This window comes from Epargyreus clarus, unplaced genomic scaffold (assembly GCF_041222505.1).
Source record: "Epargyreus clarus isolate Ecla_fem2 unplaced genomic scaffold, WU_Ecla_fem_2.2 ptg000034l, whole genome shotgun sequence".
Lineage (NCBI taxonomy): Eukaryota > Metazoa > Arthropoda > Insecta > Lepidoptera > Hesperiidae > Epargyreus > Epargyreus clarus.
The window spans coordinates 612,429-638,984 of record NW_027332239.1 but is presented as its reverse complement, the minus strand read 5'-3'; the positions used below and the strand labels follow the sequence as shown (position 1 = coordinate 638,984).

The 26,556-nt window shown below is 36.1% G+C and overlaps 1 protein-coding gene across 2 annotated transcripts in view; it reads right to left on the bottom strand.

Moving 5' to 3' along the window:
• Window positions 1-26,556, bottom strand: part of fz2 (frizzled 2) — a 187,170-nt gene that overhangs the window by 7,968 nt on the left and 152,646 nt on the right. Inside the window, exon 1 of one of the 2 annotated variants that reach the window (XM_073091743.1) lies at window positions 25,396-25,804. The exons of the other annotated variant lie outside the window; for it this stretch is intronic. The gene's annotated coding sequence lies outside the window, so the exon portion shown is untranslated. Of the gene's footprint in view, window positions 1-25,395; window positions 25,805-26,556 lie in introns of those variants that run through there. 2 annotated transcript variants of the gene reach the window in all.

Here is a 26,556-nt window from a genome sequence, read left to right as displayed (position 1 = left end):
TGTCGTCAGTGAGTTGTCACGTTATTTTCGAAACAGAATGTCAGTGTTTTCTGGTGTTTATAATTTGGTGTTGAAATATTTACAAGTGTGCGATGTGGGACGTTCGAAGGACGCTTGCCACCGTTGACAGATCCAGCTGTCACGCCGGCCAGCGTTCCGGCATATATTTGTATTCGCGGAGGTTGACGCCCGATCGCTTGGCTACAGGCCAACTGATTAAAAGCTTATAGACTTGTCGCTTGGCGCGAGGCGTGAGCGCCGGCGGTTGTTGTTTGAGTTTCCCGAACACAGCAAACCGTGACGTGTAAAATATGCTGTAGTTTGAAATAACGCAGCGGATAAGTTACTTGATATTGGTGTTTTTTATATCAGTAATTTTACTATAGTATTTGCAAATAACAAGAAATGAAGGATACGTACTACGTAGATTTATAGAGCATCTGGTGTAATACAAAGAAAGGGAAAATAACTTAACGTAGTATGTAAGATTACAATAAAACATAACTGATTAAATCTTAGGATCAGCTAAGCTTAATTAAAGTACGAGTTCAGACAAAAAGATGGTTTTATATTAGTTTATACTAGATGATTAGGTGATAGCTAAATGTTCGCTTATAGCTTGATCCACCAGCTGCCACAGTTACAGCTAATGAAAATACGTAGGACGGCACGTGCCCGCTGCAATCAAAACAGGAGCTGACGGCCGCGACGACCAGACACGCCGATACAATGCCGGCAGCCACTCGGTGGCAATTGATCCCTTATTGGATAAGTGCGGAGAGCCGTGGAGATTGATTGCGATGATTTACTTGGGAACTGAAGGGCTGGTGTCGTTGGAGGAAAGGAACTTGATGTGAGAAGTTGATTGTTGTCACTTGTTTTAATGGCGTAGGGAATATCTTTAAAATCCTAAGCGTTCTTAAATTATTTGAAAAAGTGTTTGCTAACAGCTACTTGTTCAGCATTTTTATAACCTGTACGCTTCTCAATCCAAGAAAATTGTTTAATAAGATAGCAATAGAATAGGAAAAAGACTGATGTACTTGTAATATGTATATTAGGGATTGGGAAAAGCAAGGCCCTTTTAAAGAGAAAACATTTATAATTCAGAGATGACTACATATACGAATTCTTAGAGATTCCAACATTACGTGATGAGGCTTATGATGAGGATTTTAGCGATTAAAAATCTCGCGAAAATTAATTGGAGCATATTCTAAGTATATATTATATTTTGAATGTTTAAGTAAGGCCTAATTTCTGTAGAACGGATTAGCAGCCGATTAACAACATCTCCCAGCGATAGACTACAAAGAAAGCCGATTCTAAAATCAAAACAAGCGACTTATATCGTCCTTGTTTCTCGCTAGATTAGTGTGGAGGTGTCAAGAGAGCTTAGATAACATATAATTGAACACGGATTTGGTTCGGATAAACCGTCTCCAAGGTCTACGGTTGAAGCTGATAATTCGTTTGATTGATTACGGTCATCCAATGTGTGCTTATTTAAAATTTTAATTAGGGTAATTATTTAAAATTTTAGGTGTTTATATGTGTAGTGCAGTCTAAAGAATATGAGGCGTACCTACTTAGAAAACTGAAATAGCAAAGCCTTTTTGATCGATTTCAGGAAGATCATCTATTTGAATTATTGTATCTGTTTCCCATGCATTGGTCTTACGTATATTATGGCTGCATAACTGCTTTGTAGACTTGCGTTTAGATAGATTAGATACTTTAGGCGCAAAGTATTTCGGCGTAGACACTTTACTATATTTATGGTAGTGTGGAATTGCCTTTTTATCCGACTTCCTAAAGGAAGAGAGGTTATATATTTGTCGCGTATATAAAATTATGATAAAAATTTAATACGAATAGCTTTTTAGTTACTTATTTTCAATTACAAATAACCTAGTTTCCAAAAAGTTCACCACTGGCGTGAGAAACCACAATGTAGAAAACAAAAGTATAGTAATTCTGGTATTCGAAGCGCGGGAGGTTTTCTACTATGTTTTGTTGTTTTCGTGTTGCAAAGCAATTATAAAGTGTTGTACCGCACTCCGCGGTAATAGTGTGAAAATTATTGTTATTTGCGGTCCCCGCGGCCCGCTTCGGTCCGCGACGGCTCGTCGTAAACATGCGCATGATTTGTCGCATGACATGCTGTTTGTGGTGTGCGTATTTTGCTGCTGTTAATTGCATGTAGGCTCTAGTGATGTGAGCGCCGATTTTCTGTTTCTTTAAGGTTTGCAAGAGTTGCCTTTGTAAACGAACTTAAATCATAGATGAATAACAGTCTTTTACTCATTACCAAAAAAATATTATAGCAATTTTTTTATCATCATTATCAGAATGTTCACATTCGTAGACTTTTTGCACCGATTTCTGCAAAATATGCCTAATACTTAATAGTACCTAATACTTAATGATCAATTAATGATAGATAAAAATATTTTCACGCGGATGTTTTAAATTAATGATCGAGTAGTAGGTACTTCTCGAACCACATTTTAATTTTAATATCATTAAAAATTAAACTTGGTCATTGAAGCTTGTCGAACAAATCATCATTATTGCTGCATTCTAAAAATTCACGACTTATTTAGAAGCGGTTGTTTCAGTTATAAAAGAAACAAACGCGCGTAAGGTTCTACATATTTCCTTTCAGTGAGTGTCCGGTTACATTTCTCGTTATTACACGTATGTATGTGTTGTATTTGTGTAATCACGTCGAGTCCCACACCTGTGTGTGTGCGACAGTGGCGACACCGAGTGGCGAGCGTCGTAAGCAAACAGCGCTGAATGGACATGCCGTTTGCGAGTCAACGACATCTACCCTCCGGCGAGACCATGGCGGACGCGCTAGCCTAACCTGACGAAATTATTCTTAAAGATGACATCTTGTTCAAGAACAGATAATTTTATTGTGGGTTTAAAAAATGTACACATATTATTTATTGCAGCATGTCAGAACTAAATTTGCTCTAATGACTTTATAATCAAATAACATAATAATTATTGATTATGTCCGTCTGTTTGTTCGGGCTTATAGGTTTTTTGGCTGAGCTTGTAACTGTGTGGCTTTGTAACTATGTGGCTGACTTTGTAAGCTATTTTTTAGAGTCTAAAATAATCCCGGATGACTTGTTAAAAGCTGTGCGGTAGCGTAAGTTTTTAATTTCAGTAAAAATAATGAATTGTATGATTCAATGTTCTTTTTTCTTCCTGAGCCAAAAAATAGAAGATTAATAATTCATTCTTAAGAGGCTAATGTCCTGCTGATTGCTCGTTTGGTTTGAGTATGCAATGCAGAACAAGAAGCATTGTTTTGTTTTCTCCAGAACAAGCATTGTTTTATTTAAATAGTAAAAGAACGATTAAATATAACACTGTACATTTAAAACGGAGTTTTTCATTGCCGAAATGATTCAGATTTTCCGATGCGTCGAAAACTGAAGCTTGCAAGTTGAATACATTTATTGAAAGTCGAAAGGTTTTACGTTTATCGTTTAAATCTGTGTGTGAATTACTGTGAATGGTACGTGTTGATTGCTGGGGTCTTTTGAACGTAATGGAAACGCAGACAGGCTCTCGCATTTCCCCATTGATAATGGGTACATACTACTTACTGCCGAGGACTGTGGCCACATGCCGACATACACATTTCTTTTCATTGTGTTCTTTCCTACATTCAATCATTAGCTGAGTTTTCTTGCTCACCGCACACGAGCAAGATACCTCGTTAAGTTTTAAGTTACAAATAAACAATGAAAGTTAATTATTTATAACCAAAACTACGAGTATTCATTTCTCGATTACATGAAGTCGGCTGAAAAATAAAAATATTTACCGAAAAGTAAGTGAGATCCTTTTTAGGGCTCTTTTTCAAGTAATCCATGGAACGCATCATGAAATATGAGCGAAGCAGGTAAGATCACTTAAAACTTAATTAAGTTTCAAAAAATAATTCAAATGTAATACAATGTGTTACTTCACAAGATAGTTTAGTTTTCCATGATGAATTGTTAAATTTGTATTCGTATTTCTTTTAAAACTTTAATTACAATCGCAATTAAAAATTTACGTGCCCAGTTACTATGAAGGATAATTTTTATCATTACCTACATGTTCTTATCTCGCAAGTTAGTTTCCTGGTGAGACGAAACAACGCTTACTTTTGATGTAGCAAATGTTAGTAAATGTATGTACAATTGTACATGATATGTATGTAATTTTAAAGATCCAATCTTTTTGGTCTTCATTATATACGTTTACGAGTTTTGAGTGCATTATTATTAACATTCCTACAATTAGTGTGTGTTCATTGTTCAGTTCGATCGCGGCGTAGGGCGCGGTACTGAAGGCCAAGTGGTAATCAAACGTTATAATTGATATGATTTGCAGTCAGGGGCACAGGGGACAGGGGTCCCTATTGCATTAAAGGGGAGCAAAGGTGGATGAATGAAGGTAGATCGAAAGTGAAATGGGGAACAATTACGATTGGACAAAAGTACGAGTACCTAATACTATTTCTCTTCATATTAGTTTCAAGTTGGTACTAACTAAACGATATCTAATTGATTCCTAGAAAAAGCTGTCTTTTTCGATGAAAGTATAAAGTTGTCGACGATGCTATATTAGAAGCGAGTGAATGTGAAGTGCAGAGTCGACTTTTTCGTCCAATTACTCGTACCATTGGTTTATGGGTCACCGGTCGCACTCGTGCTCTTTTTGTCATACTCATTGTTTGACCTGCATTGCTTTTTTGTCATAGACAGTTATTGAACCATATGTAGGTATCAATATAAAAACTAAAAATATATGAGGTAGAGTTATACGATACACATATTTATTTTTTGCTTCTTATTTAGAATTTTAGAAAAATACTGTGCACACTTTCGAGGGATATTCTTCTGTTTGATTACTGTCTAAATTATGTCCCTTAATAGAACATCTTAAAGAAATTTGTAATACATTACACAATTTTTAATTTGCCTGTACTAAAACGCCTTATTATCAAGACACGGAGCCCTTATATAACATGAAATCTTCATTTTCATTGACTATATCCCCGCTGCTTACACTTAGAGCAGTCTGTTTGAGGAAGTCCGTGAAAGAGTTGTAATGAGTGGCATTCAGCTGCTCCGTGACGTTACGACGTAAACGTTAACATTTTACGTTGAACGCACCTTTGAGGATTTCGGCTGCCTACAGACGTATTTAACTAAATGAAGCTCCGCAATTTACCGTCTTAACCACTGAACTTAGTTTTAGAATTCAAGTGTCCCGAATTTCGGTTTGAAAATTGTATAAGTAACTTTTGTAGATCAGCGGTAGTAGAAATAGTTTTACCAAACTTAAATTATATCTAGAAGGTATGCGTATACTACTACCAATATTTTTGTTTTGTAAAATTGCTGTAGTAACCGACAACCTGGTGGTAAGTAGTCCCAGATGCGTTTCCTGAGGACTATGATGGTCCTTTTTTATGTAACGGTATACTGTAGGTGTGGATATTGACTATGCACATTGCACACCGACAGTATACCGAATCGCAAAAACTTCACGTAAGAATTAGGTGTTGCGGTGGTATCCAGTCAAATCATACAAGTTCTACCACCTCTCAAACGGGCAGCATTAGCAACACCTTTCAAATTGTTGTCAGTGTGATACTGATCTTAATTGGAACAAGCGTCGTTAATAACTGGATTAGCCTAGTTCATTATACGCCGATTAATTCTACATACAACAATCTAGACGGTGTAGGTGTACACCGCGTGTACACTTACTATCAGACCACGCTAATTTCCACACAACATTCGAAGGTACATAGATAATTATGTACAGCATTGTTTCTCAAACCTTTCTATATCGCGACCCGACGACGATAGTTTATAAAGGCCTGAGATCCCTTCAACAAAAATATAATTATACAACAAAATTATGGATGGTTTATTTATGTTAATACTTTAATTTTAGCTTTTGATTTTTTAACCTGATTTTTGTGTTACAAATATTAATTAAACGTAGATATTCGACTAATTTTTATAAATAGGGTATAGATTAAAGTATTTGTTACGTAAAAATATTTTTTTGCATTTTTATTACGCTTTGCGATCCCTGCGACCTCCTTATTGGGACTCTATAGGGGGTCGCTCCCCACACTTTGAGAGCCACTGGGGTATAGTATATCGCGTAGTGTCCAGGATTAGCACACGCGATACTAATCATGTAGCTAATGCACCGCAGGAATAGCCGGCTGACTCACCAGATAACGCACAATGGACCGCTCTGCCCGCATCTCGTGGAAACTTACATGAGAATATAATGAATCGTTCATTAACACGAGGTGAACGCCATAGTGTAGTGGTTTGAAGCTTTGGAAGTCGGGATTCGATGCAAGTTGCAACGCACCTTTGATTTTTCAAAGATTCGAAATACATTAATTAAATTTGAAGTTTTACAATGTGTACTTGGTCAGTGTGGTGGACTATGGCATAAATCCTTTTCATTCTGAGAGGAGACCGTGTCCCGAAGTGGGTTTGTATGGGGCTGAGGAAAAAAGTAAGAACGAAGAGAGAAACATTGACGTTTAAATTTGTAATATTTATTTTATGATATTTAAAAATATCTAAACGTAATTAATGAGGAACAAGCATTCACCCGTCTAATCGATATCTGTTTGTTTTTATTTATTCTAGTCATGAAATAAAAATAATTAACAACTTTAACATTTCTAATTTGCTGTTGATGGACAAAAAGTATTTGTAAAATAATTTCTCGAAGTAGATGATTACATGTTTAGTGTTCTAACACTTATCAACTTGTGTAAATGTAGGAAGCACTCGGCGCGCGACGCCGGACACTCACTAGACAAGCTATCAATTTCAAAGGCCCTTATTATGTGAGTGAATATAACTTTTATTAGTAGCCAGCTTGTTTACACTTTAATCAAAGTGCTCGAGATTGGTTTGAGGGCTGGAATTGGCAATCAGGCCCGATTCAGGCGGGACGCACAAACCTTTAATTTGGGTGAATCCTCCTCTAACCTAATCACGAGGTCAACATTTTCTCGACAATTTTCCGCTTGACAAATCAAACTTGCCTTCGAGAGTTCAAGCGTAAATAACATTTGGTTAAAGATTTGTTTTCCTTCTAAATAATATCTATAGGTAGGTCTATATATTTTAGTCATATATCATATAGAAGTCGTGAACGAGTATGCAGGTCATCTGATGGTAACAGGTCAGTAGTCACTGTTGCCCATGAACATCTAAAACCAACTCCGTGTAGAACAGGGTTTCTATCCGATCACAGACGCTTTGCCACTCCTGAGAACTAAGATAGGGTCTCACAGAAAGCCGTTATGAAAATAATAAATTTTGACGTGCTTGTTATTTTATTTGAATACTTGTTTTTGCGACTATAAAATTAACTACCTACGATTATGAAAATGATGCATTTTTTGCAAAAATAAAAACCCACCTGTAATAAACAGAACAAAAGCGAGGCTCGTCGTAAAAGGAGTCGGCGCGGAATTGCAACTATGCATTTACAGTAGTAACAAAGCATTTATAACAACGCCGAGGATTTGCAAAAATGCGCACAGAGTAATAAAATTAGGACAACATTTTAATATTGCTAAATGTTTGTATATACAATGGTATTCTCAACTATTCTCAAATTGAGCATGCTTGGAAACTATTCAGCAATGAAATCGTAGGTAATAATTAACTTTTACTGCCAGTGTTGAGACGGCCGAACAATAATGTTAATTTGGGTGAATCCTGCTACCTAATCGCGAGATGCCGAGGTCAACGTATTCTTGCTAGCAATTTTCCGCTTGACAAATCAAACTTGCGTTCAGATTCAAGGCACAAGCGCTCGAGTGAGAAATTATGCGAACTTCATAAAACTTCACTCGTAGGAATCGTAGGTCTTTTGCTAAACTTGGTACTGGAATAATAGGAATGCCTTTGTCGCTAAACTCGAGAAATTTCAACTTACGCTCCTCATAACCGCTGGGCGCCGTATTTCAGTATTTCACCGGTTTTCCACCGCAATAATTCAGCAGTCACCTTTAAGTTTGGCTTTTGATTAAAAGATCCGTCGTTTGAGATATTTCGTTTGTACGAAAATATCTAAATATTTTAATAACACCATGATGATTTTTTCATGTACAGTTATCGTTGCATTTAGGTTCTTTATAGTCTTTTTCATTTCAATGGCTAACCGTGGACTATTGTTATTTACGTCTAATGTAATAGGCACACAGTGGTATTTTCTATACCTTGGGCACTAGAATGGCCACTTAAATACCTACACCCCAAACAGAAATCTAAATTCATTATGTCCTTGGCCGGAGGCAGTAAGATAGTCATACAACTTTATCGCACCCGTCCATCCCTTGGCCACAAGTTTGGCCACTAGCAAACAGGGACCGATGGCCGGACGGATAAGCCACGATCCGGGATTTCGGCATTCCCTGCTATCCACCTGAGGCATTACGCCTAATTTCTTAGTTAGGAACTTCGCCGGATGGACCTCAAAGTAGTTATTTATAAAGTTCCTCGGACTTATAGAGATTAATTGCAGATCGCCGGTGCGAAGTCCGATACCATCATTTATACTAATATAAACTTTAAAATTACGATGGTCTGCAATTCAATGAGTATCCATTAATCCCAATAAAACTTACAGTAAATGGCCCGAACAGTAAACAATCATAGGCAATGAATATGTAGAATATAAAGTTTGTTCAGATTCGTATGTATCTTACTAGACATTATAATTTTTTTAATATGAAATAATGATTAGGTATTATCCATTCTACTAAAATTTGAGTACCTATTATGTTTTGCATTTCTGAAATGAAAATGAATTAAATTAAAGTGTCGGTTAATAAGAATAGCTCAGAATAATAATGAAGTAGTTTTTGCGCGCTACAATAAAATAAATTATTCGCAAAAATATAATGGCTATTAAATTTTCGAAAAGACGAGGACTTTTTTTGTCAGGATGTCTTTGTTTATAACATAACTTTGAATTTAGCCAATTAGTTGCAAAGACAAAAGTAAATAATAGAATATTGCAAACAATGAAAGGGACATTTACACAACTACTTTCAATAAGCTATAAAATTATGACGACCGTAATAAAATTTTACTTCAAACGTTTTGCAACTTTTGCAAATGCCTTGTTATGAGTCTTGAAAAAGATAGTAGAAGGTGGTAGAACCCTTTGTGGTTCGACTCCGGCGGCACCACCGCCACACCTATTTCTACCTAATAACAGCAGTGTTAGGCGCTGCTGTGTTCCGGTTTGAAGGGTGTGGTAAGGGACACAGACTTTTCCGAGGCGTTTCAGCTTAGTCCTCAGGGGTAGCGGCGCATCGGTGGCCGACCTCAGGTAGGAATATCTAATCATATCTGGGGTTGATTACTGATGTCCATGGGCGGCAGTAGCCACTTACCATCCGGTGGAATGCATGCTCGTCTGCTACTCCTATATAATAAAAAAAAAAAAAAAAAAAGATAAGTTTCCAAATATAAGCTGTCAAAATAGTTATATTCATACTCATACTAAACTTCTGCCACTGTTCTCCATTCCTCTCGGGACTTCTATGGCATACCTGATCTTTGGCTTTTGGTTAAATATGAAAATATTGTGGCAAACATTAAGCCCCACGTTTCGAAGCGGCCCACTTTTGTCAAAAGGAATATTTTGAGCCAAACATTTCATGTTAAGCTGAAAACACTTTTGTATTACGTAAAATTCAGCAAGAAATATGACAAAAGACGACAGCGGGACAGTTCTTTGTATTGTACTTTAAAATAAAATGTCACCGTGTCAAACTTCGTAAAATGAATGGTGCCGAAGTCGAAACAAAACATGTGTCTCGGGTGTACAATGTAATCTTTCTTATGAATTACTGTCGAAAGTCAATGACTTTGTCCAACATCTTTTTTGAAATTAGAATGTATCCGTTTTCTGTCACACAAGATTGCATCCGGTGTATTTATTTTTTAAATTCACAAGTGTAGTTACACGAAGCCAATTTGTATTCTAAAATTAAATTTGGCCTTAATTATCGATATTAGTGCAATGACATACTACGTATTTGTGATAATTATTGTAATATCTTATTTTAAAATACATGAGTGATTAGCACCTGCCCGTAATAAATTAAAAAACAAAGTTAAAACAAAGGCAGTTCAAATATCTCCAGAACGCGAGCAACGTTAGAAATGTCACTCCCTTTTGTTTCGAAACGGGGACCTTTTTTCGTATCGATCCCTCGCAGGTAACCCGGAGCGGATGATTTATTACCAGGCTTGTTTGTTCAAATAATCGATCCCTGGCGAATTTGCCACTACAATACATTATGAGCCCTAGTATTGCGTACTTTAGAGTGGTTTCATATCGCAGTGTGGAACGCATCTCGAGCTAATGGTGGTTACAACGAAAATACTTCGTGCAGTGTCGGCCCGGAATATTTGGAGTTTGGACAATACGCTTGCTAAATTTCGGTCGGAATTTATCGCGCCACTAAATCGCCGCGTCGATGCGAACACGTTTTAATTCGTTTTGAATTGAGAACTGTTTACCAAAAGCCACGTAAGATTTGAAAGCGGAATTAGACGGTTGATAATCCGATTCGTTAATGCAAGCTTGACAACGGAATTCCATTTTCGAAAATTGATTTATTTTTAGAATCTTTGTGAACTTCTGCGATTATGTTCTCATGAATCTTTTATTAATAAAAGATTTTTACTTTGGTGTTTTAAAAAATATTAAAAATACTTTTGGTATGACTGTGCAGGGGTTTTACTTAACCTGAATTTGGGGTAGCGTACCTATAAGCTAATAAATATTTCATCGTGCATGAATCATGGTTATCGCTTGATTGCAAAAACACAGTATATTTTATTCATCGACGTCAATCCAGTGCTGTTCCACTGCCAGGCATGGGTCTCTTCTAAAATATAACATGACGGTTTGTTTTTTTTACAACCATTAGGAGTAGGATTATCTGTCGTAATTGCCACACACGACAAATGCAAACACAAAGACATAAAACATAAATCTTGCTCTCAAAATATGGACTGATTGATTGGTAGACTACTGTCTCCCTTTCATGTTATAAGAGATATTAGTTATTTACTTCAGTTCAAATAATGGGATAATGTTCCTTGAATAGATGCCGACTCATACAACGGAGCTACGTAGCTATCTGTATTTTATAAAGAAGCACAAAAGTGAAGGAATTTTATTAATGGTTGTAGGTAGCAAGGGGATATGGCGTACGACGGGGCTACTCCCCTATTTTGGAAAACGGGGCACTGGCATCGCTACGCTAGTCGGAATAGACCTCCGTCAGTGGGAATTAGACGTCATGTTACATCGGACCCCGATTCGCATTGACATCTGCTGAATTCGTAATGAAATCCAATGGAATCTTGCTTGCTAATCTGAATTCCTGATTACAACAGATCGTTAACAATATTGAAGACGCAATGTAACCGTTATCATCCAATAATAAAACTATTAATGTACATTTCATATACATTCGGTAAATCATTGTAAAAAATAACTTTCGTATACTCATTCGAGTTCAAAGAGATTCATAGACTAAGGATTCACTTGAATTTTTTACACAACGTTGCATTTTTATATAAGAGTGTTCTACCTAAGTTCTATCCCTGAAGATACCACGGGCACAGGATATTCCTTCATTATTAATAATATGTAGATCATATTTTGTTAACAATAAATAGTAGTAGAATATTAATAAGGAGTTTCGTAAAAGCTTAATGTGGGTGTAGTACCCTACTCAATCAACAAATCAATCTTACGAAATTATCCATAAAGCTTGGAGAAATAAATATTGTACTTGCTGGAAAAAATATCATGAATTCTTTACATAGAATAAAATATAACCGCGAGTATCATTTCCAAGTGATTTTATTCGCCACGCGTTTACACAGGAATATTGCGTGTTCACGTAAGCTGTTACCCTTTATTCCAAGTCAGTACAAAGAACAAATAGGTACGCAAACAGTACAATTGTTGTGCATTGTTAGTGCGCAGTTATTATAAAGAGAAACTTTCAGAGCTCTCGCCTTTTTGGCGCACTCCCACGAAACTTCCCACTTGTAAACGAAGCGTTTGTTTTACATTCGGTCGTTCGAACTTTAAACGTGATCCGTCCGTTCTTATATCACCGATTGATACTCACTTTGTTTTAAAAGTGGCGAAATAACATCATCATCTACTTGTGTGTCACGGTTGGGTATTTTCTCTAGTTAGGAGGTGGCCAGGGTGATTAGAAGGTGATATGGGATTAGGTCATAGTCGGCCAAACGAGTATTGGTAGACTTTACACCTTGAAAACCTTTTTTACAAAGCTCTTAGATTTTCTCATGATGCTTTTCTTCACCGTTAAATCGAGAGATATTTAATTTCTAATACGAAAGTAAATTCGAAATATCATGAGTACCTGGTATTCGAAGTTAGAACTCATGCTCATAACGAATCCTAATTTATAAAACTTTACCGATGATCGGTTTCTTGTGGCTTACCATCTGCAATTTACAAGTCATTCAATATGTATCTGTCGATTTTGTGACGTGCTTTTTGTTGAAAATTTGTACATCAAGACAACATTGCAGTCACAGCATGGTTCCCATCCGGCTGATTTCATTAACCCAACTTTTATCTTGCCTCCAAATATCAATAGGGGTCTGAGATAGGCCCAGCGATCCCTTTTTTGCTTGACCCTTGAGGAGGTAAAAGTATAAAAAATTCTTTGTTTGTTAATTTATCAGTTTGTCATTTGACCATAGGTTAGTGCTTAATTTTTTATAGCTCTTTTGATATTGACTATTTTAGGGTCAAAAGCTGTATGTTAAGGGAGACATACTATCGCCAGACGTTCCAACTTGGTCCTCAGGTAGGTCGCTAATTTTATCAGGGATTAATAATAGATATCCACACGCGTAGTAGCCACTAGCAATCAGGTCATGTCGTTTGCTACTTCTATTGTATAAAAAATGCTGTACTTCCCCTTCAGCCATCCATAATAAAGGAACGTATTTAATTTATTTTATTTTACCTAATAAATTAACATTCTATGTTCTATGTATAATTATGGTACCCGCAAGCTTCTCAATGGAATTCCAAACAGGTTTGCAAGAATACCAACTTTAAAAGGGCTGTCGTAAGCTTTTATATCTTTTCATTGAACAACCCCATAAGACATCTGACAAAAACCGATCGGAACATCTTGGTCTCAAGGGGCACATGGTTCCAGATAGGATCTCAGTACGTTACCGCCGGTATTATGTATTCGCGCTATAATCTCATGTTTAATAACGGGAAACGTAAAATGTTGCTTAAGACTTGAAATTATGGTGATGAGCCTGATGAAATTAAATATATTTTTATTAAACTGAAAGCATGTCAAAGAAATGTAGGACGCCTCAAGCGGATAAGAAGATTTTGAAAATTTTTAAATGAAGAAATATTTAAGTACAAAGTACCAAAATGATATAAGTAACAAAATAAATAGGTGTTTCTTGTGTTATAAAAATGTGTACGTGATTCGTTCTTAGATCTAAATGAATATAATTAAAACAACATGGCTTATACCTAATTATCGGATTAATTATAATTAAAATCGGATGACGTAACAATTTTTCCACATTATCACCAGCTACCTGTAGCGTTACGCACTTATCGTGGTGAGTGGTAAGGAAGATTGGCCGACGTCGGTAACACGTCGTAAACTTGTAATGGAGTCTCGTTACACGGTATAGCGTGTACCAGATTGCAGATAGCCGATACGTTATCGCGTACGAAAACGTCCTTTATCAGGCCAGTCGACGAGTGGGTATCGTGGTCGTACAGTCGTACAGGCGTGTCGTTTACAACTGCCGACCCTTTCGTTAAGGCACCTTTATGTGTACAGCTTCTCATCATTTATTATGAACAAACTGTACCCCGCGGTTTCATCCGCGATTAAAAATGTAAAATGAATGTAACCCGCGCGTGGTAAAAATACTCGTGAAACTTTATGGGTTTAATTTTTTGTACGGTACCCTAATTATTGTTTCAAAATAAACGTATCTTAAGATAAGTTACTTCCTTTAATATTAACTAACTACCAATGAAAGTCCTATCGAAATCGGTCTAGTCGTTCTGGAGATTTGCCGGATTAAACAAGACAAACAAGTAAAAATAGATTTTTTGATTATAAATATTGTATAAATGTATGTAATGTATGTAATTGTATTGTTCTTTCAAAGTCATTTTAAAAAGTTGTTATTTATTCTTTTATAAACAGACACTTTAATTTTATTTATTTGTATTGATAAAAGTACCCACAAAAAACCACAAGGATGCACGGAAGATGGCGGAGTCGTGTAACTTGATATATACTTTTATAATTATTGATAGAGGCTTGCACATTGATTGGTTCTAACTTCTAAGTAGTGACAAAATAATAAGAGGGCTGTAACACATATATTTTTAATACCTACTACTATCGGACGGCAAAGGATCTCATCACACGATCAGTGGCAGAAAGAGTTAGGTTTCAAGTAAAGTGTAGTTGCACACGAGTGTACGCGCCGGCCCGTCCGGCTATCAGTAACACATGTAGAGTCGACGCTATCTGTGATCGATGACGGCCGTTTAATTACGGCGCCTTATCCATATGATTTATTGATATTGCCTACCAGATACCCTATCGCACCCGAATTTGTAACAATGTGAACAACTTATTAGCACTTATTATTTTGTTGGTTCGGTGTACAGATTTTTCGTTTGCTCCATTTTTGGATTTAATAATATTACATGATGCGTTTCAACTAAGACGGAAAGGCATGCATGTGAATTTAGATTTTCGTTACATGGCATTACTTACAGCAGTGAATAAACTGTATTTACTGCTTAATATTGGTATTATTATTATTATTATATTACGCAACTGTTTGTAAGTTTTTTAATATGAAAAAGTACATCGATCAAATGACCAATCAGCCAATCATGAAATAGAATAATTATCATTGGTTCACTTCTAGTGTATTTAAATGTATTATGTATATTGCAAACATCATTACGTGAATTTTGATAGTTGTGGTATTATTATATTGACTAGTAGATCGATGTTCTAATAACTTTGTTTATGAGGGCGTCGATACAGTAGCCAAGTCAACGTCATATCGAAATTCGTAAGATAATCTCGTGAAGGTAATATATCACTGATACTATTGCATCAGAAGCTGGCACGAACACATCGACATGAATGGAAACCAGTTCATTTACAAATTTACAATATTTAAACATCATAAAGATGTTCGCAAGTGGGTGTTGGCGTAACAAAGTGAGTGCAATCGAACGTGAAGTGTTTGTTTAATATATGGCCAGCCGTTACATTTATTATATTATCTATTAGCCATTAAGTTTATTATAGTGGAGTCGAAATATAAACACGCATTGTTAGCCGCTGAACACGTGTTTTGATGTTTAACAACCACTTCGCTGGAGTTTATGTGTAACATGAAGTGTTTATTGTAGTGTTAGCGTGATGCGCTGCTATCCTGGTAGAAACTGATGGGTTAAGGTGTAATAATGGAATCTACCTATAAGCATAATTCTTATTATATTGTCCATGAGATTTTCCTACTTATTTGCAACTGTTATACATGCTGACTATTATATTTTATTGCTCTAATCTTCCTAGACTGGAGTCCTGGAAAGAATCGTGGTGCAAATTGCTTAACTGCAAAATTGTAATGTTATTTATTTTGGGCTGTCCGAATTCCTCACGTTTGAAATATGAATTATTTCATGCAGATAGACTGTGGAACCTGGCTTTCGGATGAAATATTACCTAATAATATATATTCACGTCGCATCTCCACTAATATTTGCCACAGCCCTTTTGAAATCTCAGTTCAATTGCTGCAGAAACCCGAGCTTAGCAGTGGGAAACAAGCAAGACGGGATTAATCGATTCTAAAACAAATTTAGACCACATTCGGTACTTACAAAGTCGATTATTATCATTCAAAGACGTCAGTTGTTTCCGTTAATCCAATTTGAATCAACAACGCCGTGTCTGTAACTCTTCAAATGAACCAAATCCCGAACCGTTACGTGTAACACGTTAAGCGGATTTGTCTTAACCAGATACATATCGTATCTGAGAGCTTCGTTGATGACGCTAGAAGCTTCCTCCGTCCAGACTGAGCTCCAATCGCGAAGTGTTCTGAGGGGTTAAGTGGACTAAATCTTGCTCGAGTGGTTACATTACTCGCAAGTAATCACTCAATAAGATTACTGTGCACATGGTGCAGTATTCAATTAAATTGATTATGGCTTGATTAATGTCTTGGCTGTTACGACGTGACGTCAGGACTATGATAGTGATATATGCCTAGTCTGTTCAGTGTAATGGATTTCACGCAAAAAGTGAATGTGTATGGATAATATGGTGTTAAAATGCAGCGGTAGAACCGTACGAGGTTCATATGTGGCATTTTGTCACATGTATTTCTGTCCCATATATATGCTAAGCTCTGCATTGTTATGGCTTAATTAAGGTGTAGTATAGTCGGGTAGTTACCAAATTAAAACTTATGATAATTTTCTTAACCGGCTTGTAAAGGCCAATTCTATACTTACCACGTATGTTATAATTTAAAACCCCATCAGATAGACGGGCATTTAAACTGTAAAATGGGTTCCAAAAGATCTCAAATTCAAATCTAATCGTGATAATCTACGAGCGAAAGTGGTCAGAGTCCCGATTGCTTAATAAATAATTCGAATTCATTCCGACTTTCCGAATGGTTTGGGGAGTGAGTTATAAATTAAGCAGGTGATCGGATCGCCGGACGATAAAAAAAGTTAAAAATTCAATATCAGTGGACTGGTACTGGTCCCCGGTACCGTAAGCTATGGGTGGGCCGACGGTGCATGTATAAATAATTTGATGGACGATACCCGCGACAGTAGCCCAGCGGGCGAGCCTTCGTTAATATCGTTAATGGCGCCCGAAGACAGGGGACGCTGGACGTGTGCCGCGGTACGAGCACGTCGTGGCTCATAAACTATAAGTAATGAGCGGTGATACTACTTAAATGACTAAAAAACTAAGGTATAGGCCAATGATTTCCTGTCATTAACACGAAGACAAAGCACTGTTTCTACTTTTATTGTAGCTGTTTCATATTATCAGGCAAAGGAATCTGTTTTCAAAAACTGAATTTAACTACATTTATTTTAGAAGTTTATCCAAAAAGAGACAAGTATTTTTCGAACAAAACAGAAGAATTTATAGTGACGTATTTCTCATTTTTTATGAGTATTTCCATAAACTGAAAGCAAAATCACAATGTGGAAAGCGTGAGTCTCGATGGCAAGCTTTCCATTCCATCAATTGAGTTTCAATTACCGCCGCGTGATTGCTAATGTTCGGCGTTCAATCTCGAGACCTGTTATTTCGGTGCTGGAAACATTGCTTGGAAAGTGTTTGGAAAGCCTGGATTTATACCAATTACTGTTCTGATCTAATGTATACGATCAATCTTTGACAAGAGCTGACTTTTCTTGTCTGTGAGTTGTTTCCATAGTTCGTTTATTATTGTAACTAATGATTGCTTTCTTTTTACATAAAGTTTGTCTGTTTTATTAATGTGCAGTTTGAAAATAAATAAAATAGTTTTGTGTAATTTAAAATGTTCAGTTATTGTCATAATATAGGTAGGATTCTCATATTGTTCTATTTCTGGGAACAGGATATCTATCAGACCGTGAAGTATTATAACAAACAGAAAACTAACAATTGCTTTGTACATTTACAAAACAGTATCTAATAGTATAATATTTATTCATCAGTCGATATACATAACATTATTATCTTACCAAAAAAATGGCAGCCAATAAAAAACAATTCGCTAATATAAAAGTTAACTTATTTATTACATAAACCAAAAGCACCTTTGAGGATGTGAAACACTTTAGAAACTCGCATCAAAGTTAACTAGCTTTTTCATAGCTTTTGTGAACGAGTGGCTCGGGAGCTGAAATTCAGGGCTGTATGGCGCGCCTGGCCACTGAAACTTCGGTCAGTTTGCGAAGTAGGTAATTGAAAACGTAAAAAATGCGTGAAATTTTAAGCGCCGTTCCGTTCCGTACTGCGTTCAAAGAAGAATTATAATTTTTGGTAGTGTATTAAATATGCAACAATACAATTCGCATTTGTCGCCTGTAAAATGCATTGAAACAAAAGCAATACTTAGTAAAGTCCCACGAATTTATAAAGTCCCACGAAAATATAGTCAGAAGTAGTGAATAAAAATTTTGTTTAATAAATTTCACGATGTACATGCAATTCTTAGTATTTTTATATGATATAAAGTGAATTAAAGTGATTACTACCGCTCATGGACATTTATGTAAACAACCTTACAAGTTCTATTTGGATCCAATCATAATTGCGTTGTAACCCCCTAAATCATAACAGTTAACGATCACTACAAAACCCACGGTTAACATTTACAATTGGGGTGATAAATTTACAAAAAAAAAAACTATAAAACGGAAGTATTATCAAAATCTTACGAATACAATGAAATAAACTGTGCTGATGATGAGCTTAAACGATGCAGTACCGTATCAATGGGAAGTGTACGCGCACGAATTTGTAAATGGCTGCGAAACAAGAAACGCATTGTTGCCACTGCGCGGACAAATGCACAGGGCTGTCACCGGAGATCATTTATGAAATTGTTTATTTTCTTCTCATTAACATGGATTTATTAATTTTGTCTATATTACATAGTCCTCTAGTTATTTTTATAATATAAACAAAAAAAAATTAAGTGATTGTTATTACGACGAAAACATATTTAATTTTAGAGTATTATTTTTAATTGTTTCATCAAGTGTGCATTGCTGTAAATTGGGAAACATAACAAAGACAATTTAATATTAATTCGGATAACACATAACACGGACAGAGATGATACGAATCACTTTGTAATTAAATTTGAGTATTATTCTCCACTAATAGAATAGGAGTAGCGTGGTGGAGAACGATTCAAGCTTCCTCCAGTTATGGAAGACCAATGTCGTAAAGTAAAACATAAAAATAGTTGTAGGAAATTATTAAATCCAAAAAAATGATAAGTTGCCAGCCCTGAACGTCCACTGTTTGCGTACGCAGCGTCCGTCGAACCCGCCTTTATATCCGTCCAAATGAGCACTAATTACATTAAATGCGTTTTACCTGTAATTAGGAGGTGTTGGATAATATGAAACAGTGTTTAACGGTTTCCACAGTCCATGGGATTGTTTACACGCCGCACCAGACTGCTTTATGTGATGTTTCCATACAGCGCCCACGCAACGGAGTGATAAGGTAAACATTATTCGAATGATTAGGTGCTTAGCTAGCCCGCTTTCCATATACCACTGTTTATTGATTGCGTACTGGCATTTGGTCAAGGCTTCCTTACACATGTAAGCACGTATATTCATTTTATTATTATGGATCGATATTATTTTTACAGAAATATTGTGTTTTCGAACTAAATTCACTTTCAAAGTTAATATTTTTTATTTTGAGAATCACGTGTAAAAAAAAGTCTACTGTTACTACACATAGGTAATTTAATTACATAGATTTTTTATTTAAAATGTTATAAAGATATTCGAAGCACTATGCGTCATACTAACTTGTGATGATTTGTGTCGTACATTCTCTAAATCCGCACCATTTTCCAGAATATTATTAGATCACTGACCAACAATCATGTAAGCACGGCTTACGTAACGCAGGATTGACTAATGCTCTGTTATTTTCCTATAAAAATTAATGTTTCTGCAAATAGTAATCGATAAATCGCCTTGTTTATCATAAAGCACTCTTATAGTTTATTTTAATTCGTGTAAATGTTGAAAGTTTGAGAACGGGTGAATTAGTACGTGATTACTAAAACAAACAGCCAACAATGTTTCGGAAAAGTTCGTATAAATTTATTTTAAAGCGATTTGTGACAATGAATTATTGTGTCGTGCGAGCGGGTGTGGCGAATGACCCCATTATTAACGCGTGTGACATTTTAAGATCCTCTTATGCTTAAACATATTGTTAGCTTTTTATGGTAAGTGGGAATAAATTATAAACATGACAGTTGATACAAAACAGGTATATCTACCTATAGCATGTTGGTTCTCAGGAGTGTGAGAGTAAGATTGACCAACGATTAAAACTTTTTTCGTCCTGAAGATTAATATTAAAGTTTAGTAGTCACTGTTAACATATAGAAAAACTATCCAAAAATAAAGTTCTTAGTTAGACATGGAAGTTTAGAAACAGTTTAGGCAAGATAGATCTACGTAAGAATGTTCGTCGTTAGTTACATTCTTAGGCCTAACCCCCATACACGGCAGGACACATAGATAGGTACCAATACAATCGTCTCCATTGTGGCAGAAATTGGTGGGTGGGTCGACACGAGCGGAGACCACCATTACAGAGGCAAACGACCCCATAATTAACTTTCCTGACATTTTAAGACGTTACGCGCTGTAAAACACATTGTTAGTTTAGTTATGAAGATAAATTTAAAACAAACATGTGTTGCAGAGTGCTGCCTGCTCAATGGATTTGCGAACACTCGAGAGGGCAGTTAATGCTTGACTACAAACTCCACACGTTATGTTTCTTGGAAACAGTCCCTTTATTTTGAACTACTTATAGCCTGCCATGCTTTGAAAAGTGTTTCAGATTGATAGGGATAAAAGGCATTTAGGACACTCTTAAACAGAAACGCAACGTGGTGACAAAAAATCAAGTTTATCTACCAACTACTACTAGTTTTGCGGACACAAATATTTGAAAGGTTAATTTTGATATGTTACAACGATTAGTAAATATGTAGAACTAACCTTTGATAATATTTCCAACTATTAGATGACAGACTGTAAAATAAAATAAATCAATGTCTTATCCGAATAATTGTAATAGAAGCGTATAATAAAAAGTTCCGGAGTTAAATCCCAGTTGACTTGTTCATTCCGTATACAACTTTATTTGCTTACGTAGCTAATAATTCGGCAGTTGTAAATCAAATAATGTTTTATTGCTGTGCATTAAATAGATTAGCAATGGCTTGTTTATTGTCAGTATCGCGCAATAAACTAATCACTGCAATTCGAATATATTGTATCACATATCCTGTTACACACATATCCATGTAATACTTTATCTTTTTTTTCCATTTAAATATGCTCGTGTCCAGCAGTGGGAACTTAAAACGAATTGGAGCTAGCTTTTTTTTATAATATGGAATAAGCAAGCGAGATATGAAGTATAAGTGATGGTCGGTGGTTACTGCCGGCCATGGATCTGTAACAATAGAAGCCCATGACATGCGTTAACCTCTTAAGGAATTAGGTGGTCTTTCACCAAACTTTTCTTAAAACAAAAGTTTTCAAAGGTATGTGAAGTCTACCAATTCTCACTTGGCCAGCGCGGTGGTCTATGGCCTTATCCTTCTCATTCTAAGAGGAGACCCGTGCCCAGCCAGTGGGGCAGTAAAGGGTTAACGATGATGATGACTTCCATAAAGTAGGTAAATCTGTCTTTCCAATATGTAAACCCACACAATCATCTCAAACCCTGCTGCTACAAGGCTGTGGCGGTACAGCAGTTGGGTCGTCGCATTCAACTATGAAGTCCGTATTTTATCGAGATGATTGCTTTCGATCGGTTCACGTATATTTATAGGTTAATGTTATTGAGATTGTTCGTGTAATTTGGCTGTATTTAGTGCTTTCAATTCGGGTTTGTTTATTTTTCTAGTGGCTAGAAATGCAGTGTGTACATACATGTTCTCGTTTCTTAGTTTGCAAAGTAGAGTTTTTAAGTTATAAGGATTTCAATATTTTGAAATGAACGATGAGTAATCCTTATTTACCAAATATTTTGATTGTTAAGAAAAAGACTTGTACTTTTAATAACTGTTTTAATTAAAGAAACTTTTAATTGGGAACTGTATTTAGATTGTGATATTCACCTTTACCGTCCGGTGATATTCAAGTTATGCCTGTCGTAGCTAGGCCAAATAATTCGGTATAGCATAAAACGTCAGAACACTCTATGAAAATAGAAGCTAGTTAAAGCAGCATATGACAGGAGTTCGCTAATTGTTAGTAAAACTATGTTTTGCCTTACCCGGAATTAATTTTAAAAACTGGTAATATAGTTTTACCACGTTGTGCAATAGTTTAAAATGAAAATTATTCTAATTGTTGGCACTTAATTACTTAACACTGCGATACATTATAACATTTATAACTGAAGATGAAGCGGTCGCGTAACATTCATAGCTTTACGAGGTTTCCGAGCGCTTCAAGACGTGTCGTATTATGATAATATTCCAGTAACATATCCTTCTGTACCTGTTTAGGCACTCGACATTCCGGTTCACGTTTGACGACACTGCGCCTCAGCGTGCCTTAGTAGTAGTGTAGTAAAAATGGGTGGTTTGCTTTTAATTTTCCATATTTATTTAATTCACCTATTATACGAGTTGATGTCAGTGCTGTTCGTTGATCGAGAGCGTCGGCACCATCCTCACATTATTTTCCCTAATTGTTGTTTGATGGTATCCTGACCGTATGTGTTTTTGATGCATTCCCGCTGACCTCTCGAGGTAGCAACGCCTTTGTGACAGCTGCCTTTGGATTGCAATGAGGCGGACTGCTCGACGTAACTAATGTCTTACAGAGTAGAATTTGTGATGGCAATACAAAACTTTGATGCTTATTATTTACTGATTTTAGTATAAGGAACCTTATGATGATCTGGAGATGCCGTTCAAATTTATGTTTAGGTACTACTTGTCTGATGATTTTTCACCTTCATTGACTTCTAGCAGATTCAATTCTAACACACCTTCCTAAGTCGAAGACAGCATATTCCAAAGACATTTTAGTGTTAAGTTAGAGTCCTAAAACATAGTTGTTACGCGAGTGTAGTTCCCCTACTACCATCGACAGGAAGGCGTGCAAGGAAAGTGGCGGTAATCGTGAACAGTGACTCAGGCGCGCTATTTTCGACTCGCTAATGAGAGAGTGCATTGCTTCTTGGTGTTTTACTCCTATGATAAACTTGTGCATGTAAGGGTTACTAGGGTTGTCTAATTATTTTCGGGAATAGTCCAAAGAACACATTTCTTTGTCTCCGCTGACGCAAATATAGTAAAAATATGAGCTTTTGCCATTGTTTTTCACCATTTCTAAGTCGCTTCGGGAATACCTCAGGACGAAGTTCAAAATGTTTTAAAGGATAAGTTTAGAAATAATACGCTATAGTTCTACCATATGGTATAACTGAGTAATTTTAAAAAAATCTTAAGAATAAGTCTGAAACTGAAACTAAACTTTATTGTGCGTATAATCACATAATTATTCATAATGAACTTTACTTTGTAGTATGTATAAATAGGTACCACTTTAAAATAGTTAAGAGAACAGTAGTTTATGTAAATAAATAAGTTTTTTTTATGAGAGTTTTTCAACGGGTTATTTTTTTGCGCGAAATGTTTTTTGTCGAGCCATTGTATACTTGTTGGATTGAATGAATTAAATATTAATATTTTCTTTTATATAATATATTTGGTATGCAACACTATTTATAGTACATCCCGTACTCACAGAACAGTGGAGTAACAGTATATTTGGGTATAATGTTATTCCCCTCGCTCAGGTGGCGGGTGTGAGCTTCGAACGCCCCGAGTCGACGTCCTGAGTAGACAAATTTATTTTCTTATTGATGGATTTATTCTTTCTATATTCTGTAGGTTATGTAAGCAAAAATTTCCGTTTAAAGGTGGGGTGCAACAACATTGATGCTATGTTCTGTTTCTGAATTATTATGAGCGATTATTTTTTTAGATTGAGTCATCTTTAGGGGTTGTGAACCATTTGTTATTGAATTCTTTTATGTTACCTGACACACCTTGTATTCCATTGGTTTATTGCCAATTATACTTGGGCGAAAAGCAACAGAAATACATAGATGTAGAAGTAGTCAAATACTTACGCAAATTGAAATGGTTTATATTTAAAAAGTTTTTTAAATATAAAAAACAAGAGGTAATCCTTTGCTAAAATTATTTTCATCATACGTGGGTTTAAGCTTATTTATTACACATGTAAATGTTTAAAATGGTTTTTCGGAGTTACTTACAGACAATCAGACAAATTCACGGATAAATTTATTTTATTTTGACACTAATGGATACTACAAGTAAATTTATTCGTTGTATTGTATGCTTCAAACAGTTTTTTTATGAAATACCTACCAACATGTGGAATAACGGGCTAAAATATAGATTTTATTACGTAGGTAAGATTGCCGATTAAAATGTCTATGTTAACTATAGAAATAAAATCGTCAGTAACTAGAAAATTATATAACTTTCGTAACACATATTTGGTGTTAATATTTATGTGATTTAATGCTGTTTTCACTAAATGGATTAATTAAAAGTTTCATGTAATCTTTGTACATGTAATGTTTAGAAATATCAAGTTATTTGCCCATATACAGAGTATACGAAAATTGAGTTTAGAATAAGGCAGTTCATTTTAAATCATGCTAGACAATTTCATGTTCATTTGGGTAAATGTATCTAAATGGTTTTTAAAGAGTTGTTATATATATATTTTTGCAGACAAATATATCGGCGCTATATTCAATTAAACTTCAATAATAATAATGATCGTTAAGAAATCTATAGTATTTATATGTATTAATTTTGCAATTAGTAATAATCAGATTATTAGCCCCTATTAGTGGAAGTATTCCGCGTCAGTTCCAATCTGATGCAGTAATTAATTGCATTTTATAGCCTCGTATAAGTTCATGGTTTTAATTATTGGAGCCTGCAGGTTGCATAGCAGATTTTTTTGTGTGGTTGTCTATTATTTACCTCCGTAAATTGTATGTTTCTTATGCATGTAGAAATAGTCATTTCGAATGTTAAGATAATTGGAATGTTGTTAAATTTAGTTAACAGAAAGTAATCGTAATTAAAATAAAATATACAATATTTATCAAACAGATTTTACGTAAAAAGCTGTAGTGTTGTGAAGTAACGAAAGTTTTATCGGGTAAAAATAGAATGTAAAGTTAGTACAGGTAAACGGGCCGGCATGTAACCTCCGCGGCGAGCGCGGCCGGTGTCGCGTCTCGTACCTGCATTGTGCATTACATTGAGCTCGCTATCTGCCCGCCGCCACTTATCGCCTCAAAACAAATCCCGACCTTATCACAGCCGCGTAAATACGTCAAATCAATATCCGATAACTCACCGCTTCGCACCGCTCGACCGCCGACCACCGACCGACGCACAACACAAACAAATCTCCTACGCACAGATCCTCTCACTGTCTTCCCGAACAACACCTAATTGAATCCATGTTATCATTTAAAAGTATCGATCAGTCACACGCGTTGGAACCGTTCTCGGCGACGCGTATATTTTTACATTCGACTGAGACTACTTCTTCAATGACACGACATTCGTCTTCACACGAATTGTTTAGTTAATTCCTATGACAGTTCGTTAACACTTTTTCTAGAAACGGTGAAAAGTCACAGATCAGCTGAGCGATTGTTTGAAACAATGATACCGCCGGTCACGCATATGAATTACCGATAACACGTTTAACTGCCGCGGCGTGCGGAGAGGAACTGACCGGCCCGACCGACGGCGACAGAGGCGAGTGAACGTCGAGGGTGCGCGGCGGTCGGGCGGCGCGGGGTGCACGGCTTGCGTCACTCGCGGGCTCTGACGATAGATGGCGGTACCGGTCCCTTTCAGCATCGGCTACATTCGTCGTAGTCTTGTGCTTGTGATTTCCTTAATTTTACGCAAAAGAACGTAAGTCGCCGCCGTTTTCAAATTAGGTGGATAGCGCGTTCGTGAATCTCGTAAAACGTTTGCTCTACGCTTTATCGAATTTTCTACGTCGATGTCCGGAATCAATTTATGCGAATCACGTTTAAGCTCGCGACGGAAATTAGTGTGTACATTGCATTACTTTACGGGGAATATTATTCGGTTGTCGGTGCGAAGCGTGAAGTGCTCAGCAAATGTAAAAATTCTATCAAAATTCGAATTGGAATCGTAATCATGGATGGAAATCGATTAAAGTTTGCAGAAGCACTTCAGCCCCATACCTATCTCAAGAGTCGATCAGTGGATAAAACTCATTTTGGGCCCTCCCTTTCTCCATGATAAAATAAAAGTAGATAGGTAGGTACCTATGGAGGTACATATCTATCTATTATCACAAAGGAGGCACTTGTAGGCTTTTTCATTAACGTGAAGTGAAATTTCGATTAATGTCATTCAATATTTGTAGGCACTTAAGATGAATCCATTTCAAAAGGAAATAATACTCCTCTCTCCATTGATTTTAATTTCCGAACCACAATAAGAATTATAGTCGATTTTTCTTTTAGAATCT